A 21,037-nucleotide genomic window follows, 5' to 3' on the forward strand; every position below is an offset into this window, starting at 1 on the left:
TCATAATCAAGACTTCATGGCCAAGGAGGGATGGAGATAGAAAGCCTCTCCTTTTCACTCCCTGCAAGGCTCTCCATCACAGAGCACGAGGCTAGGTTCCCTTGGAACTCAACTGTCCCTATGGCTTAACTATTTATTTAAAGCCAGTTGTTCGATGATATCGATCCATTTACTTCCATCAGAGAATGAGTTCGAGGTGTAGTAGCTGAGGCAGAAGCAAAGAAGTTCAGAAGTCAAGATTAATCTAAGCCTAGGACTTTTGGTGCTTGGCTCAGTGCAGCTGAGTTCACGTATTCCAAAAGAATCAGCACATAGGCTCTCCTTACAAATTAGTTTAATATTTTGTTAACCCTTTTGATTACATTCTCAGCCTTCTGGGCTAGGAGTTAGACAAAGACCATCCCCCCCTACAAGTCTTATCCCCTTTTAAATTGTAATATTTCTAAGGGCAGAGACCGTATCTTATATAACTTTGTTATCTCCCCTAGCACCAAGTACATTGCTCTATATAGAATGGAGTTTAGTAATGTTTTTAGAATGAATCAAAGAAGTTGTGTGACCCTGGGCAAGTCACTTAACTCTAATTGCCTTAAAAAAAAATCAAAGTACCTGAAATGGCAAAGATTAGAACTAGACAAGGATATAAAAGGCATAGAATAGAATAAGTGTGGAATAAAAAGCCCTGAGTCCAAGTCTCAGCTCTGCTATTGGCCCAGTATTTGATCTTGGGCAAGTCACTGCCCCCCGATATAAATCTCAGTTTTCTCCCACATAAAATAAGAAGGTGGGACTAGATCAGGGGTTCTTAACTTTTTTGAGTGTCACAGACCCCTTTGGCAGTCTGGTGAAGCCTATGGATCCCGCTTCAAATAATGTTTTAGATGCACAAAATAAAACACATGACAAAGGAAACCAATTATACTGAAATACAGGGATACTTCTCCCTCCCCCATCCACACTCATGAACTCCCTGAGATCTACCCATTGACCCACTGAAGAAGTCCTAGACTAGATTTTCTCTGAGGTCCCCTTCAACTCTGACATTCTATTTCAAACTGGGTCTATAATCTAAAGGAATAGCAAGCAGAGAAGATCGTAAGATAGGACGAAGTGGGACATACAGGAAAGCCAGTGCAGCTCAGAGCAAAACAAAGTCATGCTGACATAGTTAAGGAAGAAAACTGAGCCATGGGAACTCTCCGGCGCAGGGCTGGGGGGAGACCAGGGTCAGTGAGAGAAATGTCCAAATCCCCAACGTTGTGACTGTGACACATATAAATAAACCTAATCCAAACACAGTGTGCTTGGCACTACATTGGGACAACCTTCCCAGAAGTACCGCTTTTTGATGTAATGTTTCTGGGAACGATGGGAAAGATGTGCCATTCTTTCCAGTATCCCTTTGGAATCCCAATTAATCTGGCAACATTTCTCCAGAATATTCCTAGACTCTTCTTTTGAGTTAGTTACTCTGCTGCAAAGTTTAGATGTTAAAAAAAAAAACCATGACATACAAAGTAGAGATTTCTTACTGGCATTAAGGTAAAGGTTAAGGATTAAAACTCCGAGTGAATTTGTGATTTATATGTAGAAGGGACAGTGATTTTGGTGGGTGGCAAGGCAGGATAAAGGCCATCTATTTTACCTTCCCCCCTCCCTCCTGATCTTGCTAAGTGAAACCCTTGGTATGATTTACATGGACCTACACTACTAAAAAGTGGAATGAAACAAAGGTATTCACCGCAACTCTAATTACAAAATGAGTTCAAGGTGTAGTAGTCGAAGCAGAAGCAAAGAAGTTCAGAAGTCAAGATTAATCCAAGCCTAGGACTTTTGATGGTTGGCTGAGTACAGCTGTGTATCTGACTCATACAAGAGTCAAAATAACCCCCGAGGCTATAGGCTAAATTAAAAATTGAGCCATCACTCCTATGGAGAATCGGCTTCTTTGTTGCTGCAGTTTTGGAGGAGAACCAGCAGATAAAAATTGAGAACAGAGCTGCTGAGGACTACATGATTGCAGAAAAAGGAAGTAGAGAACACCAGCAGCTTGCAGAACATCAGAAAAAAAGCAGTAATCAGTCATATCAAAGGCAGAAAGGGTCTCCAGGTGGGACTTGACACTAGAAATATTCATGCTCTGACTTATATATGCTTCTTATCCGTGTGCACTCTCCTACATGTGTTCCTTAGTCAACACATATTCCCTACATATGCTCCTTTTTGCACTGGTGGCATGGAAATTTGTTGGAAAATGTACTCCTCTATGTATAAATAGGATTTCCCTTGTTATTTAACTTGTTATCTAATTAAATGCTTCTTGCTTTGAACTAATGTATCCTCTGACCTAGAAGCAATTCCAAAATAGAAGTTCTAAAAATGTTTTGTGCCATGACAGTATCATAGATTTAGAGCAAAAAGGAGGAATCGAGGACCCAGAGAGGTCTAATTATTTGCTCAAGGCTTTAGAGGTAGTTAAGTGGCAGAGATGAGATGTGAATTCAGATTCTTTGAATTAAAACCCAATATTCTTTCCATTACAACACTCTGTCTCCTGACAAAAATGATAAACTATTCACAAGATAGTTCAAATGAAAGTAATAGGTGGGAGAGTGCCATAGGTTTCTAAGTGGCCAAGACCCCTTTGGCAATCAGAATGAGCAATTCTTTCAGGCCACTTCAGATTATATACCCATGGATAGTCCACTGCTAACAGAGTCAGTCAGAAGTTACAACCAGGACATTTCTATCAACCTTTTGCACAGAATCTAAGAGAACCAATTTTCAAAGTCAAGCATATAGCCGCCCTTTCTCTCTTCCTCATCTCTGTGCAATGCAGCCAGTGATTTGACCTTAAGAACCAGTGAACATTCTAACACCAAGACAACCAGTCAGCAAGCATTTTTAAAGGGCTTACTACATGCCAGATATTAATCATTAGACAGTGGCCTGCAGCCACTGGGGGTGGGGGCAGTCTTGAAAATGACCAATATCTACCATAACTCATCAGGATGTTGAGGGAAGGCAGGATTTCCAAAGTCAAGATGATCCATTTTTGTGTCAACATTCTTCTTTGAGGTCTTTTTCTTGTCCATTAGAGGACATGTAGTGGATAGAATTTTCATTTTTGGTCAGATAAATTAACCGGGTCACAGAGAATGTGAGTCACCTCAGGCCCAGAGATTTAATAGCTTCCACATTAAGATGACATTTCACCTCCACATCCACAAATCACAAGAGTTGGCCATTGTTTCATTCCATCCGGTGGTTGGCTGGTAGCTCAGAGATGACTTTTCAGATTTGAATTCTGAATGTAGACACTATGCAACCTTCTCTCCATAACCCCCACAACCACTCAAATTTTGTCAGCCTATGTGATATCAAGGTATTTGCTCATCTCCCACAATGTGTTTTTGGCAGTCAGAGGGAAAGAGTCATAATCCTCCAAACTTTCACCTTATGCTTCCTACCCTCCACCTCTACATCTCTTAATCATCACATCCCTCTGGTGGAATTACAGCTAGAAGCCATCACCTCAGTTCTATTCCTTCTGACATAAGCTGTTTGAAATCAAATGGTGGGTGAATAGAGAATGGGGGTAGGGGAGGGTGTGGAGCTTAGGGGAAATTAAAACATCTCAAAGAAAAAAAACCTATGAAATATTTGTTAAAGCAACTGTCTGAGGGAAACAAAAATGATTACTCTAAGATATTACATAAGCAGGCAAGCAGCAGTACATGACTTTGCAAAACTTTACAAAGCATTTGGGGGCAGAGGTTAAAAGCAAGACTCCAATGACTGGTGAGCCTGCCAACAGACGGCAAAGGCTGGGCTTATGCCCCAGATTTAAACTTTAAGTGAAATGCCATGACACTAACCAAAGCTTTCGAGTCTCCCAGGCAGGGATGACGCACTAGAGTGTTCTCCCGAACACTTTACCGGGAGTACATTACCCGGGAATAACGTCACTTACTTGAATTCTTACAGAAGAGACCAAGGAACGTAATATGAAGACGGGAATGAGTCATCTCATCTTGTCTGCAATATATTCTCTTTGTGTTTAGGAGAATCTGCCAGAATGATTACTCTCAGGGTTAAAGGAAAGAACACCGACTTTAATTTAATGATGTGTGCTTTTACTGCAGCCTGAAGGCTCCATCTGTCTAGTGCAGACTTCCTTCAAAACCCAGAAAGTTTATGAGGCTGGCCATGGTTTGGCTTTTTTATTTGGATTTTCCCCTTTCTCAACTCTTGTAGTACTTACAATCTGTACTACACGACTTAACCTTTAGTTATAATATAACCTTTTATTATTTTTGCTAATGATGTGCTGTCCCAACTAGACTGTAAGGTCCTTAAATGGCAGGGGCCAAGTCTTCTGAATCTCCCACAATACCTAGCACTGTGCTGGGTGATCCGATTCAACAAGATAAGGGAGGGAGCCAGTAAGACTTATCAAATGAAAGCAAGTGATAGAGAAGTAGTGACATATAGAAAGAGTTCTGCACTTCAGTCAGACTTGGGATGTGATCTTAACTTTAAGATTTCTTGTGTTGTTTCCCTTTAGCCTTGCCTCAGTTTCCTTCTGTCTAAAATGGGGACTAACAATACTTATACTTAATGTCGTTGCCTTGCCTCTGAGATTTTTCGGATTTACCCTGTTTATGACTTGTTTGTACATAATTGTCTGCAAGATGCCTCCCAGCCCATTAGATTATAAACGAGGAAACAGACTCAGAGGTCATGTGATCTATCTATGGTTACACCACCAATAAATTTGGGAAATGATATTTGAACCAGACCTTCCTGATTTCAGATCCCAGACATCTCCAATTACAAAGTCTTTTCTCAGAGATGCTGTGGGTTTCATCTGAGATTTCCATTTATTTTTCCTACTGAATTTTCCTTAGGAATGCTGCCGACAATGGCGGTGCCTAAAGTGCAGGGGATTCCCCTGCTCTTTCTCTTCTCCAGGGTAATCAATGCCCAGACAAGAACCAGAAATTTGAGAGAGTGTGAGTGAGGCCAAGGACAGCTCTTAGAACTATTCATCCAAACCACCCAGAAATTCCAGGAATGAAGTAGAAACAGCAACAACAGACACCCCCACCACACTCCCAAACTGCAGGAAGACCTCTTCAGACACTGGGCAGAGACCTCAATTTCCAGCTATCTGGGTCAGTACTAGATGGTGGTAAATACAGACAGCTAAGGCTAGACTTGGCAGGAATGAATCATTTTTATAAAAAAAAAAAAAACCAGAAAGTACTTGGTATAGCTGTTCTCTGATATTTTCTAGGATATAGAAGGAAACAAATGAGTGCCAACCTTAACTTGCTTTCCTCTGGTAAACCATGTGATCTCTCTGAGCCTCAGTTTTCTCATCTGTTAAATGGGTAGATTAGACAACCTTTAAGGCCCCTTCCAGGTCCAAATTATAACAACAAACAGCCATTTCTTAAGCACTTCATATACCAAGCACTGTGCTAAATGCTGGTGATATAAAGATAAACTGACATTGTAATAGAGGAGACAACATACACATATATAAATTTATATATGATATATTCAAAATAATACGAGATAGTTTGTGAAGGAGTACACTAGCAGTTGGGCGAAGCGGAGGGAAGTCAGCAAATGTTTTATATAAAGGGTGGCACTGGAGTTGAGTCTTGAAAACAGGGATTCTGAAAAGCAGAGGTGAGGAGGGAGTGCATTCCAGGTGTGGGGGACTGCCAATACAAAGGCACAGAGATAGGAGATGACAGTTGTTTGTTTGTGAGCAGAACTGTGAGCAGGCTGGTATGGTTGGTTTGCAAAGTATATTTAAGGGATCCTCAATCTAGAACTGCACAGTAGTGTGCAAGAAAATGGGAAGGGTGGGGGCAGCTAGGTGGCCCAGTGCATAGAGCACCAGCCCTGAAGTCAGGAGGACCTGAGTTCAAATGTGACCTCAGGCCAAACACTTGACACTTACTAGCTGTGTGACTGTGGGCAAGTCACTTAACCCCAATTGCCTAAAAAAAAAAATTAAATTAAAAAAAAAGAAAACTGGAAGGGTAAGAAGTGGGAAAATAAATTGGGCTAGGTTGTGAAGAACTTTAGATAACAGAGGGATTATATTTAATCCTAGATGTAATAGGGAGCAATGGAGTTTATTGAGGAGGAGAGCAAGATGATTAGACATGGCCGTGGCTGTATGCATGACAGATTGGGGTGAGGAGAGATGAAGTCAGAAGACCAAATAGAAGACTATTGCCATTGACTCGAGTCATTAGGACATTAGGACCACTAGATGGCCTTGGGATGGGAAATGGGTATTGGGACTCTACATTAGAAATGATGTTTCTCTCAAAGGAAGAAATCCATATACTCTAGGGCCATATTTTAAAAATGTTACAAATCACTAGTAATTAGAGAAATGAAAACTAAAGTAACTCTAAAGTTATACCTCACATCCACCAGATTGGTAAAGGTAACACAAAGGGAAAACGACAATTGTTCGAGGGGTTGTGGGAAAACAGGTATGTTATTGCACTGTTTGGCATGGCTGTGAATTAGCCCAGCCCTAGAACTGTGCCCTAAAACTCACTGGAGGGTATATACCCTTTGACCTGGCAATACCACTATTAAGCCTGTACCCTAAATTGATAAAAAGATGAAGAAGGAGGATTAAGAGAAGGAGGAGGAAGAGAAGAGGAGAAGAAGAAAAGAAGAAAGAAGGAGGAGGAAGAAGACCCATGCGTACAAAAATATTTAGAGCAGTTCTTTTTGTTGTAGCAAAGAAGTAGAAATGAAGGGGATGGGTGCCCATCAAGAATATAACGGAAAATTACTGCACTATAAGAAATGAAAGGACAGATACAAAGAAACCCTGTATGACTTGTATGAACTGATGCAGAGTGAAATTAGCAGAACCAGAACTTATACCATAGCAACACTGTAAAAACAGACAGCACTGAAAGACTTAAGAACCCTGAACAATGCAATGACCCATGATCATTTGTGAGGAAAGGTGATGCAGCCTTCTTCTACCCATCTCTTGATAGGGAGTTGATAGCCCTAAGGTGCCAAATGAGATGTCACACATTTTTGGATTCAGCCAATGTGGGAATTTATTTTGCTTGACTCTGCTTATTTGTTACAAGGATATTGTTTTGCAGGGCTTTTTTTCTTTCCTCTCCATGGTGAAAGAATAAATGGGAGAGAGAGGGAGGCTTAGCAACAGGGGTGCCAAAAAAGGAAAAAAAGTGGGGGGGATGGTTATTGAAGCATTTTTAAATGCACAAAAAAGAACAGAAGAAAGGCAAGAGGAAAACATGGGTAAGTAGAACATCTCTGAAAGTTATATGGTGAATTTATTATATACTTAGAAGGAAAAATAAGTTTTATATAATAGATTCTGCTGGAAACGTTCATTTTATATAGTTTGTTAAGCTGAGAATTAAATAAACATTTTTTAAATGATGCACTCAACTACAATGTGATCACTCGTGATATTGGCACAGTCCAAAGAAATGGAAATATGAAATCCCAAGTTGATTCACCAGATTAAGTGTGTGCCTGGCCTGTGCTGTTCATGCAGGACACTATACTGTGCCATCTACACTGGCTTAAAGACAGCTGTAAAATTTGACAGGGATTTTATTGTGTGATTTACATATTTGCATTAAGTAATGTGAAAGTTGATGAAAAATGCAATCCACCTCCAGAGAAAGAACTGGTGGAGTCTGAATGCAGATCAAAGCATACGCTATTATGTGTGCGCGTGTATGTGTGTGTGTGTGTGTGTGTGTGTGTGTGTGTGTGTGTGTGTGTGTGTGTGCGTGTGTGTGTGTTTGGGGGGGGCAGGTCTGTGTTTTCCTTCACAACATAACTAATATGGAAATATGTTTTGCATGATTAAACATGGATGACCTTTATCAAATTGCTTACCATCTCACAGAGGAGGGAGAGGAGTGAGGGAGATAATTTGGAATTCAAAATTTTAAAAAATGAATGTTAAATTTTTTTCACATGCAATTAGGAAAAAATATAATTTTAAAAAGTGATGTGAGAATACATCCAGGCACATACGGATTGCTCTTCAGTGATGGTCACCACCAATGCACAGTCTAGCACATGATCTAAGAGATCTAAAAGACTTCAAAATTTCCAAATTGGTCTGAAAATGAAAAATGTTGATGCCAGGCAGCGAGGTGGGGCTGCAGATAGAGCACTGGACTTGGAGTCTGGGAGACTGGAGTTCAGATCCTATCCTCGATGCTGATGAGCTCTGTGACTGGGGCAGCTCACTTCACCTTTTTTAGACTTCGGTTTCCTCACCTGTAAAATGGGTATGATAATAGTACCTACCTCCCTTCAAGTGAGATAACATCTGTAAACTGCTTTGCTTAAAGAGCTGCTATGAGTACTAGCTATCATGTAAGATCCCGAGTGGATGGCAATGGTTAAAGTTGGAAAAGGCTAAATTAGCAAAAATAAAAACAAAAAAAACCCAAGTCTGAGTCACAACCCTGCCCGTCATTAGGCACGTGACTTTGGGCAAGTTCTCTCTGGGCATGAGTTTCTACATCTGTAAGTGAAAAGGCAGAATGAGATGATTTCCTTTGTCCCTTCTAGCCCTAAATGCAATGACCCTAATGTATTTATGTATTTCTGTTTATGTATGTATACATATATATGTGTGCGTGTGTGTGTGTGTGTGTGTATGTGTATTTAAACCTTAAACTACACTTAGACCTTGGGGATGCTGTATGTGTACGTGAATATATGTATGTGTATGTATGTATATGTATGCATGTATATGAGTGTGTATATTATATATATATATATATATGTATAGGCAGCTAGATGGCACGACGGATAGAGCTCTAGCACTAGAGTCAGGAAGACTCATCTTTCTGAGCTCAAATATGGCGTCAGACACTTACTAGTTGTGTGACTCAGGGCAAGTCACCTAACCCTATTTGCCTCAGTTTCCCTATCTGTCAAATGAGCTAGAGAAGGAAATGGCAAACTACCTCAGTATCTCTGCCAAGAAAACCCCAGATGGGGTCATGGAAAGTCAAACATGACTGAAATGACTGAACAAAAATAACAAAATATATCCATGTGTATATTCATATATATACATTATGTAAGCATACTTATATATAACATGGATAAGTATACATGTGTATATATGTATGTGCATGTGTGTGTGTGTGTGAACACATATATGTGAATCATTATTGTAGATACTGCATTTAAGTGAACTGAAGCTCCAGCAGTGAAGGCCAATAAACTTGGAAAACACACACACACACACACACACACACACACACCTCTTAGCCGACTCCTCAGACAGTGCTCAGTTGATTCAGCAGTTTGAGAGAGCACTTTGTTGGTCGATGCCAAAGTCTATCTGAAAATACCTCCTCTCTGCCCATAAAGCATAAGACTTAGACTTCCCTGGGAATAAACACAGTTTGGCCCTGTTTTCTGCCTGGTGGTGCTTTCCTTAAAATGAGAACAAATTGGCTGCGTTGAAGATAGGGGAGGGGAGGGGAGGGGAGTGAAGAGGCGCGGATTCTGATCCAGTTCTGAGAACAATTCCTTCTTTCAGATGCTTCTCGCATCTCTGAGAGTTTATAAATAGTTGGATATTGCATTATGTGAACTTATCATAAGCCTTTGCAGTAGGAACCTGCCCTAAATACTTGGTGACAAAGTGAGATGTGAGAGGAGGTGGACCTCATTCATTACTAAACTAACTAGGAGAGAGAGAGAAAGGGAGTGCCTCTCCCTTCCCCCCTGTTTCTCCCAGTCCCCCTCTACCTGTCTCAATTCAAATGAAACACCCTCTAAGAAGCCTCCACACTCCTAGCTGGATGTGATTTCTCTCTCACCTGGTCTTAGCACTTTATACTCCTCATATACTCTTTTCATGTTCTAGTTTGTATTATATTACCCACCCCAGTCTTATTCTCTCTACTAGATTACCAGCTCCATGAAGGCAGGGCCCATGATGTATTTATTGTTGTTTTTTTTCTTAAAACCTGGCGTAGGCTCTGCAAATAGCCCGCAGCTAGGTAGTGCCATAGATAGAGCACCGGGCTTGAAGTCAAGAAGACTTAAAATCTGACCTCAGACACTTTACCAACTGTGTGACCCTGGACAAGTCACTTAACCCTGTTTGCCTCAGTTTCCTCTTCTGTAAAATGAGCTGGAGAAGGAAATGCAAACCACTCCAGTATCTCTGCCAACAAAACTCTGCTGGGGTCATGAAGAGTTGGATGTGACTGAAAAGACACAACCACAAGAAGAAATATTCATAGTAATGGGATGGGGATTAGTCCTGTGATTTCATGGGTATAGTGACCTCTCAGATGAGGAAACTCCTTCTACAAAGGCAGATTGATACCTTCTAGAGGACCAGGAGGTCAAAGGACTTGCCCAGGGCCACATAGACAGTGGGTGTCAATGGCAAGACTTGAACTCAGGTCCTTCTGGCTCTCAGGCCAGTGGTCTAATCATTGTATGTGTTGCTTCACTCCTAAATGTTTATGAGGCAGCTGAATGAATGAAGTGCCAAAATGTTTCATTGAAAGGTATCTTTGGGGTTAATGTCACAGAAACCCTATTGCAAGTGAAGACAGCATAATTTCAAAGTTTTTGCTTATAAGAAATATTAAATATTATATTTTTAATTGATTTAATTTAATTAATTTTAGGGAAGAGTGGTTCCCAAACTTGGATTCCTACTCCCTATCATATTTTCCTGGCCTCTCTCCTTTCTTCCTGGGACATAGTAAATAGACCACCTCAAGGACAAAGTGGCTACACATTAGAGATGGTTCTGTGATTACTGTCAGGCTTTTGGAGGGCTGGGCTGCATGGATGCTTAAGAGAGGGTGGAAGAAGCCTGGGATTTGGATTCAAATCTCAGCTCTGCTATTTGCTCCCTATTTGACCTTGGTCCAGTCACTTTCCCTCAGTTTCCTGATATGTAAAATAAGAGATTTGGACTACCTGGATCAAAGATAACCTAGGGGTCATAACCAGGGATCATCTTAACCTGGGGGCTGTGAACTTTTTTAAAAAATGAGGTAATTAGTTTCCTTTTTAATCCCCTGCATTTTATTTTATGCATTTAAAAACATGATTTCTGAGGAGTTTCACCAGACTGACTGCCAGAGAGGCAGTCTGAAAAAGGTTTAAGAAAGCCCTGGGCGCTAAGGGTGATTCCTTAGGGGCCTTCCAACTCTTATAGTCTATTGACTAGAGTCAATACCACACTTATTAATATAACACACCTTGGCCAGTCTCCAGTTTTCTCACCTATATCTGCATTTTCTTTCCAAGTCAAATGTATGTTTCTCAGGAGCCAGGCAATGACTTCTTCTGCATCCCCTCACACCTAACATAGTACTGAGCATACAGTGGGTATTGAATACTTTCTTAATGAAGGATGAGAAATAGCTGGCCTTCTTAATGCATTTATTACTAGTCTTATTACACGATGTGGGAATATTACATGTAACCTCTAATGCATAAGGAAACTGACTTCACATCAGAGGACCAGAAACAGACAGCACATTCTTCTTGGGGAAAGACAGGCTTTCTGTTACTTATAAATATGCTGACAACTTCTCCTCCACCTGAAGAAGTCCACTTAAAAGTCAACATAAAACATCTCAACCCTGGAGGGAAATCAGAGTGTTAGCTCCTAAAAAACCAAAACAAGCCCCACACCCATCTTTACTATTCGACTTTGCTCTGAACTATCTGGGCCAGCTGTAGGAAAACGACTTGCTCTTCCCTCTCTGAACAAAGCAAAAGATGAGAGTTTGCCAAACATTTGCACACTTGGAGGCAAATCACATGCATCATTAGAACAGGGGCTTGCCCTGGTCACAGCAAATGGTCTAAGAAGAGGCAATATTTACATCCCACTTTGCACTTTTAAGAACGGCTAGGTGGCACCATGATGCACGGTGCACTGGGCCTAGAGGCAGGAATATCTGAGTTCAAACATAGCCTCAGATACTTACTAGCTGGGCGACCCTGGGCAAGTCACTTCACCACCTTCTGCCTCAGTTTCCTCATCTGTAAAATAGGGATAATAATAGCATCTACTTCCCAGGGTTCTTGTAAGAAGTGACTGAAATAACATGTGTAAAGCACTTTGCAAACTTTAAAATGTGGGATAAAGGCTAGCTATCATTATCATCATTATTCTTAAACTGCTTTGTGGGATATTTAAGAAAAAAACTGTTGAGAGTAATATTTTTCTTCTAAAGTACAAGTGATATTTGTATTACCAAAATGACACAGCTCATGCAGAGATTTGGTGGTATAAAATAAGATTAATTTCCAATACTGAAAAAAAAATATCTTCTCTGCTCTCTTTCTCCTAGAAGTATTTCACACCCTGAAGATTCTCCTCTCTTATAAGACCAGTAACTAGGGTTTCCCTTAGTATATTTTGTGCCCCAAAGGGTTAAAATTCCATGAAGTGGCCATGTGCTAGACCCAATACTAGGTTGTGCAAAGACAAAAATGAAATAATTCTTACCCTCCAGAAACTTACATCCTAAGGGAAGGAAGGAACAAGCCTGCGCTCTTTAACTGTGATGATTAAAGATTCGAGAAACGTGGTTTCTGGGTAATTTAATCCTTTTATTAGTAAGGCCAGCAGGTTATTAATAAAATGATGATCATTTAGTTGTTTTTATTAGACCAAAGACAGTCATGGCAGGGCAGGTTCAGAGCTTATGTGTTCTTTTGGAAGAGGAGTGGCCATTAACTCTGATCGGTTAACACAATGGGAGGGGAGCTGCTGAGTGACATCATGTCACCCTTGGAAAGAAAAACTATCTCTATACTTGGACCACGCCTAGCCTTGGACTACCTAGAGAGTCTATAGACTCTCTAGACCCATATGGGGCTGGGACCCACAATTTAAGAAACCCAGATCTAGACAAAAAGACTTCTCCACCCAGGTTTGACTGAATGGAATTCACCTGAGATTAGAGATTCCTTGTAGGGTTGGGTCAGATAGAGGAGAAGTTTAGCTGGACCTTCAGAGACTGAGGTCTTGAAAATAGAAAAGGGGGAACTCCATTTCCCTAGATCATTAGTTATTAATAATCATTTCTCTCATAGCAGATTGTGACTGACAACATTAGTTTCTTGGGATACTCTTGAGGCCAAGAATAATACTCACAACAAATTAAATGTTATACATGGGGTACAAGGAACTTTATAGGAACTTTGATGGTCTTTGTCTAGCTTCTTAGGAAAAAAAACCCATAGGATTCTATATATAGCACTAAAAGTGATTCGAGAGATCATCGAGTCTAAATCTGTCATCTTACAGAAGGGGAAACTGAGCCCCAGAGAGGCAAACAGAGTGCCTGGCACATAAAAGGTGCTTAATGAATGTTTCTTGACTGACTGAGAAATGACTGCCCAAGGTCACACAGAAAGTAAATTCAGAGCTGAGAGTGAACCCAGGACTTGGAGGCAGTATTGTGCAGTGGAAAAAATATTAACTCCAAAGCCAATAAGGACCCAGGTTCAAATCCTACCTCTGATATTTGTGGCCTGTGTGATCATGGGCAAGGAAGCTGAACTTGCTGTACCTCAGTTTCCTAATCTGTAAAATAGGGCAGTGGTATCATATGATCTCTAAAACCTCTGCCAGGTCTAAATCTTTTTATGCTCGAGATGGGAAATTCAGGGAGGTTAGAGGGAACCAAGTGCTGACAGTAATACAGCAAGGAGCAAAGAAGATGTGTCAGGCTCAGCCCCTTTGAAGGGACTGGGATCCCGTTGAGAGCCCAGGCAAACTGGCTCGGAGCCCTCCTGAGGCTTTCCAGCTCTTCCAGTAGCTCTGGACCTCCTAACTAGGGAGGTCCTAGGGGTCCTAGCCCTAGAACAGGAAGAGACTTCAGAGGTCAGCTATTCCAAGCCAATAAGCATTTATTAATCACCTTCTGTGTACTAGGTACTGTATTAGAGCTCAAAAATGAGATCATCCCTGCTCTCAGAGACATTTCACTCCACTGGGGGATGGCAATGTGAATTCAGAACATGACCACAGAGTAGAGTAAGTACAAGACAACTGGGGTGTAAGTATTAACAACAGCGAGAGTGAGGAAAGGCCTATTGTAAGAGGTGACACCAGAGCTGAGCCTTAAAAGAATGGAGTGGTTCCATAAGGAAGAGCTGAGATGGGAAAACATTTCAGGCTTGAGGGGAGAACGGGGGAAGGAAAAGGGTACAGCTTGTGTTGTTCAAGCGTGTCCAACTCTTCCTGACACCATCTGGGGTTTTCTTGGCAAAGATACTGACGCGGTTTTTCATTTCCTTCTCCAGGTCATTTTACAGATGAGGAAACTGAGGCAAAGAGGGTGAAGTGACTTGCCCAGGGTCACACAGCTAGTCAGAGTCTGAGGCTGGATTTGAACTCAGGTCTTCCTGGCTCCAGGACTGGCACTTTAACCACTGCACCACCTAGTGGCCTGTGGGGACACATGGTGGCAGGAAATTAAACATTGTGTAAGGGGTCCAAGTAGGTCACTTTGGTTAGAACATAAGTTATGTTCCATTAGACTGTGAACTCCTTGAGAGTAAGGACCATTTTTTGCTTCTCTTTATAACCGTAGCACTTTGCACAGCACACAGTAGGTATTTCATAAATGCTTGCTGCCTGACTGTGAGAGGGATAAACAAGAATAAGCTAGAGTCAGATTGTGAAGGGCTTTAAATGAAAAACAGAAGTGTTTGGATTCATCTGAGAGGTAATAGGGAGCCGATGACCCTTGTTGAGCAGGAGAGTAATATGGTCAGATCTGAGCTTGAGGAACCTTCATTTGGCCTGGTGCAGTGCTGTGAGCCTAGCATCCCTGCTGCTGGAGAGCCTGCTGCTGGCCGATCACGTCAGCTCAGAATCTGAGGACCAAATGAGCCACTTGTGAAGCACTTAGCACAGTGCCTGGCACATAAATGTTCCTTTTTATTATTATGTGCCCACACTAAGTCCAGCACCAATATGAATTTGTCCACTGTAGGGGATAAGTGCGTGGAGGTCAATTAGGAAACCATTGTAATAGTCTAGGCAAGAGGTGATGAGGGCCTGACCTAGGCTGGAGTATAGATGGACAAAAAGAAATAGATATAAGAGATGTCACTGGGTTGGTGTTAAGGGGAAGGGAATAAGCATTTATTAAGCACCTAGTATGGGCTAAACACCATGCTAGCACTTTACAGTGGTCTGATTTGATATCCCCGGGAAGGATAGGTTGTGATTATCCCCATTCTGCAGTTCAGGAAACTGAGGCAAGCAAGAGGTTAAAATTATTTTCCCAGGGTAACCCAACTAGTAAGTACCTGAGGATGGATTTGAACTCGGGAATTCCTGACTCCAAACTCAGCGTTCTTTCCACTTCACCATCTAGCTGTCCTAATATTTAGCAACTGATTGGATATGGGGGGGGGAGGATGGAGGGAGAATGGCAAGCCTCATTTTAAAGGTGAAGAAACTAAGGCCCAGGGCAATTAGACAGCACAGGGGATGAATGACAGGGTGCCTAGGATGTGACCATCATTACGCTTCATCAGACTTTAAGGGTGGATATAAAGGTCCTGACCTAAACCAAGTAGAAATGGGTCTTTCCATTCATGTGGTACCTTCAGCAGAACTACTCTGACATTTCTTTAAAAAAAAAAAGTTTAAAAGAAACCAAAATAGAAGACTGACCTTTTTGGAGACATTGCCACTCTGTGCTGAGAGTAAGTGAGGCTTCCCAGAAATGGAGATTTCTAGGTCATGGATGTTTCAAGAGAAGGGCTCTTCAGCATCTACAATCCAGTCCTGTGATTTCATTGCTCCCGGTATTGCAACCAGGCAGGCAGACACACAACCTGCCTGTAACTGGTCCTCTTTAAACTGTTGCCTGACAGTACTGAAAAGTTAAGTGACTTGCTCAGTCAGTATGCATCAGAGGCAGGATTTGAACTCAGGTCTTACTGACTCCAAGGCTAGCCCTCTAAAATAACAGGAGCTGACCATAAGGTCTGTACATCACCTTACGCAGATTATCTCATTTGGTATTTACAACTACTCTGTGAGGTAGGGTCTCTTATTATTCCCATGGGGGGGTGTAAATCAGGATTAAGTGACTTTCCCAGCATTATACAGCTAGTAAGTGTCTGAGGCCACATTTGAACTCAGGTCCTCCTGACTCCAGGGCCAGTACTCTATCCACTTTGCCACCTAGTTGCCCCTATTATTCCTATATTCAAGCTGAGCCTCAGAAAGGCTCGCCCAGGGTCAGAGAACTAGGAAATGGATGAGGTCTTGGTGACTCCAAGTCTGGTCCTCTATCCATTGTGCCAGACTACCTCTCCCACAGTAAATGGCATTTGAAAAATACACTGTGTGGAGGTTGCTCAATCCCAGCAGAGGCATGTTTCTGAAACTGTGGTTTGTAGCAATCTAGGGAAGATAAATTTCCCTCTCTGAAAGACTAAATCAAAAGGTCATCTCCCCAGAACATAAGGCACAGTCCTTTGGGAAGCAGAGTCTGTTCTGGCACTGACCACAATTATCCAGCCAGAGCCACAAAGAAAGTCTTACGGGGGCAATGGGGCAGCAGCAGGAGATCTATTCTCTCTGCTCAAAGCAGTAGGACCTAGGCAGGGAACCCAAACACCTCTCCCAAGATGTTAGATTTTCACTGGGACTGTTATTATGAAGCTTCCAGGGCAAGAAAGGGAAGGAGAAGGAACGAAATCCCTCCCTCTCCTACTCCTGCCCCCCTCCCCACCCCAGAACAAGATGTGCTTAGTTTGAGAGTTTAATGGATGCTCTCAGATTCCTGTCACATGAAGTTATGAGCATCTATTCAGCTGAACAAACTGAAAAAAAAATACCCAGACTGTATTTTTCTTCCTTTAAAATCCATCAGCCCCAACTGAGTGATGCCATTCTAGCACATCTGGGATTGATCAGAAACCAATGAGTCTGCAGAAATGGTCTCCTGGGCCCCAAGCAGTCAGACACAGAGGCACCTCACATACAGAACAAATCACGGCTGGTGACAAAGTCAAGGTATTTTCCAGATCCGTCGAGGCAAGGAAGGTTACCATTCCGCGAGGGGTCCCCCTTCCCAAACATCAATTTTCAAACTTAACACAATGGCCCAGGTGGGATGTTCCACAGGAGTGGCATTTTCTCCTCTTGGGGAAATGAAATGAATGTGATCAGTTCTCTAAGTAAATCCAGTATTCTGTTGCTCCACCCACCTCCAAGTGCCCCAAGCAACCTCGACTCTCAGTTCCTTCCTTTCAAAGTCTCTGAAAACTCAGACCCTCCTGGCAAGGTTGTAGGTTTTCCGGGAGTGTGGGGCAGAATTGTATTCCTTGCACCCATCCCCTTTCCCAAAACACTTCAGGCTTTGCCCTCTTTCCTCTGACCCCCATTCAGAACATCAGATCTACCCTGTGTGAAAATCTTAAATTACTGGGTCCCTACAAAATTCTGCTCTGTTGAGTGACAGCCATAGATCCTAAATGTGTAGAGAGAGCATTTCATAGTCATCTAGGCTAAATTTCTTATTTTATAAATTCCAGTCAGATCCCCAGCTATACTTAATTATTTACAAGACTTCCAAGGGTAGGGGCACCTCTCCCAAGATTCAACAAGTAATAAGTGGCTGAACTCAGATAACTCCAGTTCCAAATCCAGCACTCTTTTCCCAACACCACATTGGCATGCTCTGGTAGCTGGTGCCATCAGAAGTGTCCCCCAAATTGGATGGGGGTAAAAGCAAGGGTATAGAAAAGGGAGAGAAAGAAGGCAGGAGGCACTAAGGGATGCCCATGAAACATTCAGAACTGCTGAACTGCTGGAGGCAAAATTCCAGGTACCCTCAGTGTGAGTACCACGTGTAAACCTCCAGCAATGTCTCTTTTGGCATAGGTACCCCCTTTTCTCACAGTGACCACTCTGGGCAAGGATCCACTTAATCCTCCCATTTCACACAAAAGAACTAATGAAAACCCAAGAGAATGTACTCTGTGGAAGCCCTGAGCCTCATGGTAAGTGGGTAGGTTTGTACCCAAATATACATACTCCACATAGGAGTGGCCAAACATCATACAAGGTTTGAATTCAGCACTGGTTGAAAGTGAAGACTGTCATTTACACAAGAACACTCTGTTTTATGAAGGGGAAAAAAAAAGGAGCAGCAGCTTGTCCAGAATTCAAGCTGATTTTAAATTAAGGTAACTTACCTAAGTCCTAGTCTATTCTATTCTAAAGCCCCACTTAAGTCCCATTTCCCCCCAGAAACTTCCTAGGTGCCAGCCCTCGGTGATGATCCCTGCTACCTCTAAAGTCTTACATCACTTATTGACCATATCAAGCAGCCCTAGACTTAGCCTATGTTACCTTACACCACAACAGATCTTTGCATGTCTCTCTCCTCAGCTAGAGGGTCAGCCCATCAGGAGATTTCTTTGCCTCTCCAGCAGCTAGCACACAGTAGATGTTCCCAGCTGACAATGACAGCTTAATTCATTCATTCAAAGCCTTCTAGGACCCTAATACATGAGCAGACACTTTGACATACATCATTCATATGTGCCCACCCATCCCTCCACATATGTGAATGCACAGCACCATGTCACCATCCCCACTACCATCTGAATGCCTCTTACAACCAACCACACATGGTCCAATGCAAAGAGTGCCAGCTGTAGATTCAGATCCTGCCTTTGTGACTTACTACCTGTGTGATCTTGATAAAGCTCTCTGAGCCTCATTTTTGGGCTTTGGATCAGATGACCTCTAAGGTATGACCTCTATGATCCTAAATCATTAAATCTTTCTGTGCCTCAGTTTCCCCAGCTAAACAAAAGGCTTGGATTAGATGACAGCATATTGATAACAGACCTGCTCTGGGAAGCAAAAATCCTGGGTCTGAGTCCCAACCCTGATACTTACTAGCTGTAGGACTATGGACAGGTGATTTTTACTTCTCTGGGCCTCAGTTTCTTCATTTGTAAAACAGGAGCAATAAAGCTTACACTGCCTATCTTCCAGGACTGTCAGGAGAGCACTCTAAACTTAACTAGGTCCCTTCCTAGTCTAGAGGCTAAGATCCTAAAAGTCATTTGACTTAATCTGAGTCTAAGCTGTAAAATGGGGATAAACAGTCAAGAAGCATTTATTAAGAACTACAGCCCAGGCACTGAATAATGATACCCTTTCTACTATTGACTTTGTAAATCGTAAAGTTCTACAGAAACCTGAACTAGTGTTCTTATTACCATGTGCCACAGTGAAAACTTTAAGAGAAAGTGCGACCGCAGATTTAGAGCTGAAAGAGGTCATCTAGTTTACAGACGAGGAAACTGAGGCACAGGGCTGAGCAGCAGAGCAGGATTTGAAGCGGGGGTCTTCCAGCTGAACGTCCAGCTTTCCTCCCACTGCTTTTTGCCCCCGACTGCTATTTGTCTAAAAGCAAAGAGCTCTTAGTGTTTGATGAGAAGGGGAGGAAATGAATGAGATCTCAGTCCTGCAGATGGAAACGCACTTCAGAGACTCGACGAAAGGTTGGAAAGGTACGGCAGGCTAGCACTCACCTCCCCGGAGCCTCAGATTCTCGGCGGGTCCGCGCAGGGGATCCCGTCGGGCTGGAGCTGAGCAGAGCGAGAGGATGCGCGGCAGGTCTTAGCAGCCCGCTGCGAGTGAGGAGCTACCCCCGCTGCCCCACGCCTTTTATGCTCGGGTCCCAGGCCCCGCCCCCTCCCCGGAGGGCGGGCTCGGTTCCTCCGGGACCAGTAGGAGGGCGGGGGGAGGGGGATTTGGGGGGGAGCCGGAGGATGAGGAGGCTCCAAGAAAGGTTCGCTCTCCTCGCGGCCCCGCCCCTTGGCCAGGCTGGGGAGACTGGGAAGGAGGGTGGAAATGGGGGGGGGGGCGGTAAGAGGGATGAGAGGCTAAAGAGATGAGGGGAGTGAAGAAATTAGGAGACGGGGAAAGGGGTTGTAAAGACAGCGATAAGGCGACTGGAGAACTAAGGAAATGAGAGGCTCAGAGACAGAAGGATCCAAGAGAGTAGGGGGGCTGAACTTGAAAAGCCTCGAGAGGCTCGAAAGGGAGGGAATGAGAGGAGTTAGGGAATATGAGAGGATGGAGGGATGGGGGGTGAAGAGGGATTGTGACATGTGAGGAGAATGAGGGGACTGAACAGACCGGGGCCCTGGGGGCGAGGAGAGGGCCCAGGTGGAGTGGGATAGGGGGATCATCCTTCCGGCCCAGCTTGGGAAAGTCTCTGTGCACACCTACGGGCGTCCGCTTGCCTCGCTGACCGCCCTGTCGCGGGCAAGGCGTCCGGGTGTCAGGAGACGCTAAGGAAGATCTTCCACTCCCGCAGCCCGCCAGGCGAATGGAAATGAGCCCCTTACTGCTCTAGAGGTGTGGGAACGTCTACCTCCAGGGGGCATCCGAATTCCCCGAGGAGAGACCGTCCGCAGGCCTTGAGACTGGACAGTGACCGCAAGGGAGAGCTTTGGGTTTTGCCCCCCTCAGCAATTTCCCTCCCGCCTCTCTAACATTCCCCAGCTTGTCTCTCTTCCCCATACCACCTTTCCCCTCCTCACTCTGGTCCAGCTTCCCCGCCCCCATTCTCTCCAATTTTTCCACCCATATATTGTCACCAGCTTTCCCTTCCCCATCCTCTCTAAGTCTCTCCTTCACCCTCACCCACTTTCTCCTCTTCACCCTCACCAGCTTCCCTCTTTAGATCCCCAGCTTTCGGTCCCTCTAGCTTTCCCCTTCTCATCAACCTTCCCCCTCCCTCTCACACTTAGCTCACCTTCTTAATGCCCCTTCTGAAGCCTGCCCAAGAGTCACCAAGCAAAACCTATGTTATGCCTAGGAAACCCCTAATCTTGCATACACAGGAACCCTGACTAGTAGAACGAATGTGCCGTCAATTCAGTTGAGGGGGGAAGGAGCAGAGTTGGCGTCAGAGAAGAGCTC

General features: G+C 43.3%; 1 protein-coding gene across 1 annotated transcript in view; it reads right to left on the reverse strand.

The window, feature by feature from the left end:
- The window catches only part of CRISPLD2 (cysteine rich secretory protein LCCL domain containing 2), an 81,709-nt gene extending 61,969 nt beyond the window's left edge, over window positions 1-19,740 (reverse strand). The window contains exon 1 of the mRNA XM_020989249.2: window positions 19,639-19,740. The gene's annotated coding sequence lies outside the window, so the exon portion shown is untranslated. The remainder of the gene's footprint in view (window positions 1-19,638) is intronic.
- Between the last annotated feature and the right edge of the window lie 1,297 nt (window positions 19,741-21,037).

This window comes from Phascolarctos cinereus, unplaced genomic scaffold (genome assembly GCF_003287225.1).
Source record: "Phascolarctos cinereus isolate Bilbo 61053 unplaced genomic scaffold, phaCin_HiC Scaffold_2;HRSCAF=192, whole genome shotgun sequence".
NCBI classification, from domain to species: domain Eukaryota; kingdom Metazoa; phylum Chordata; class Mammalia; order Diprotodontia; family Phascolarctidae; genus Phascolarctos; species Phascolarctos cinereus.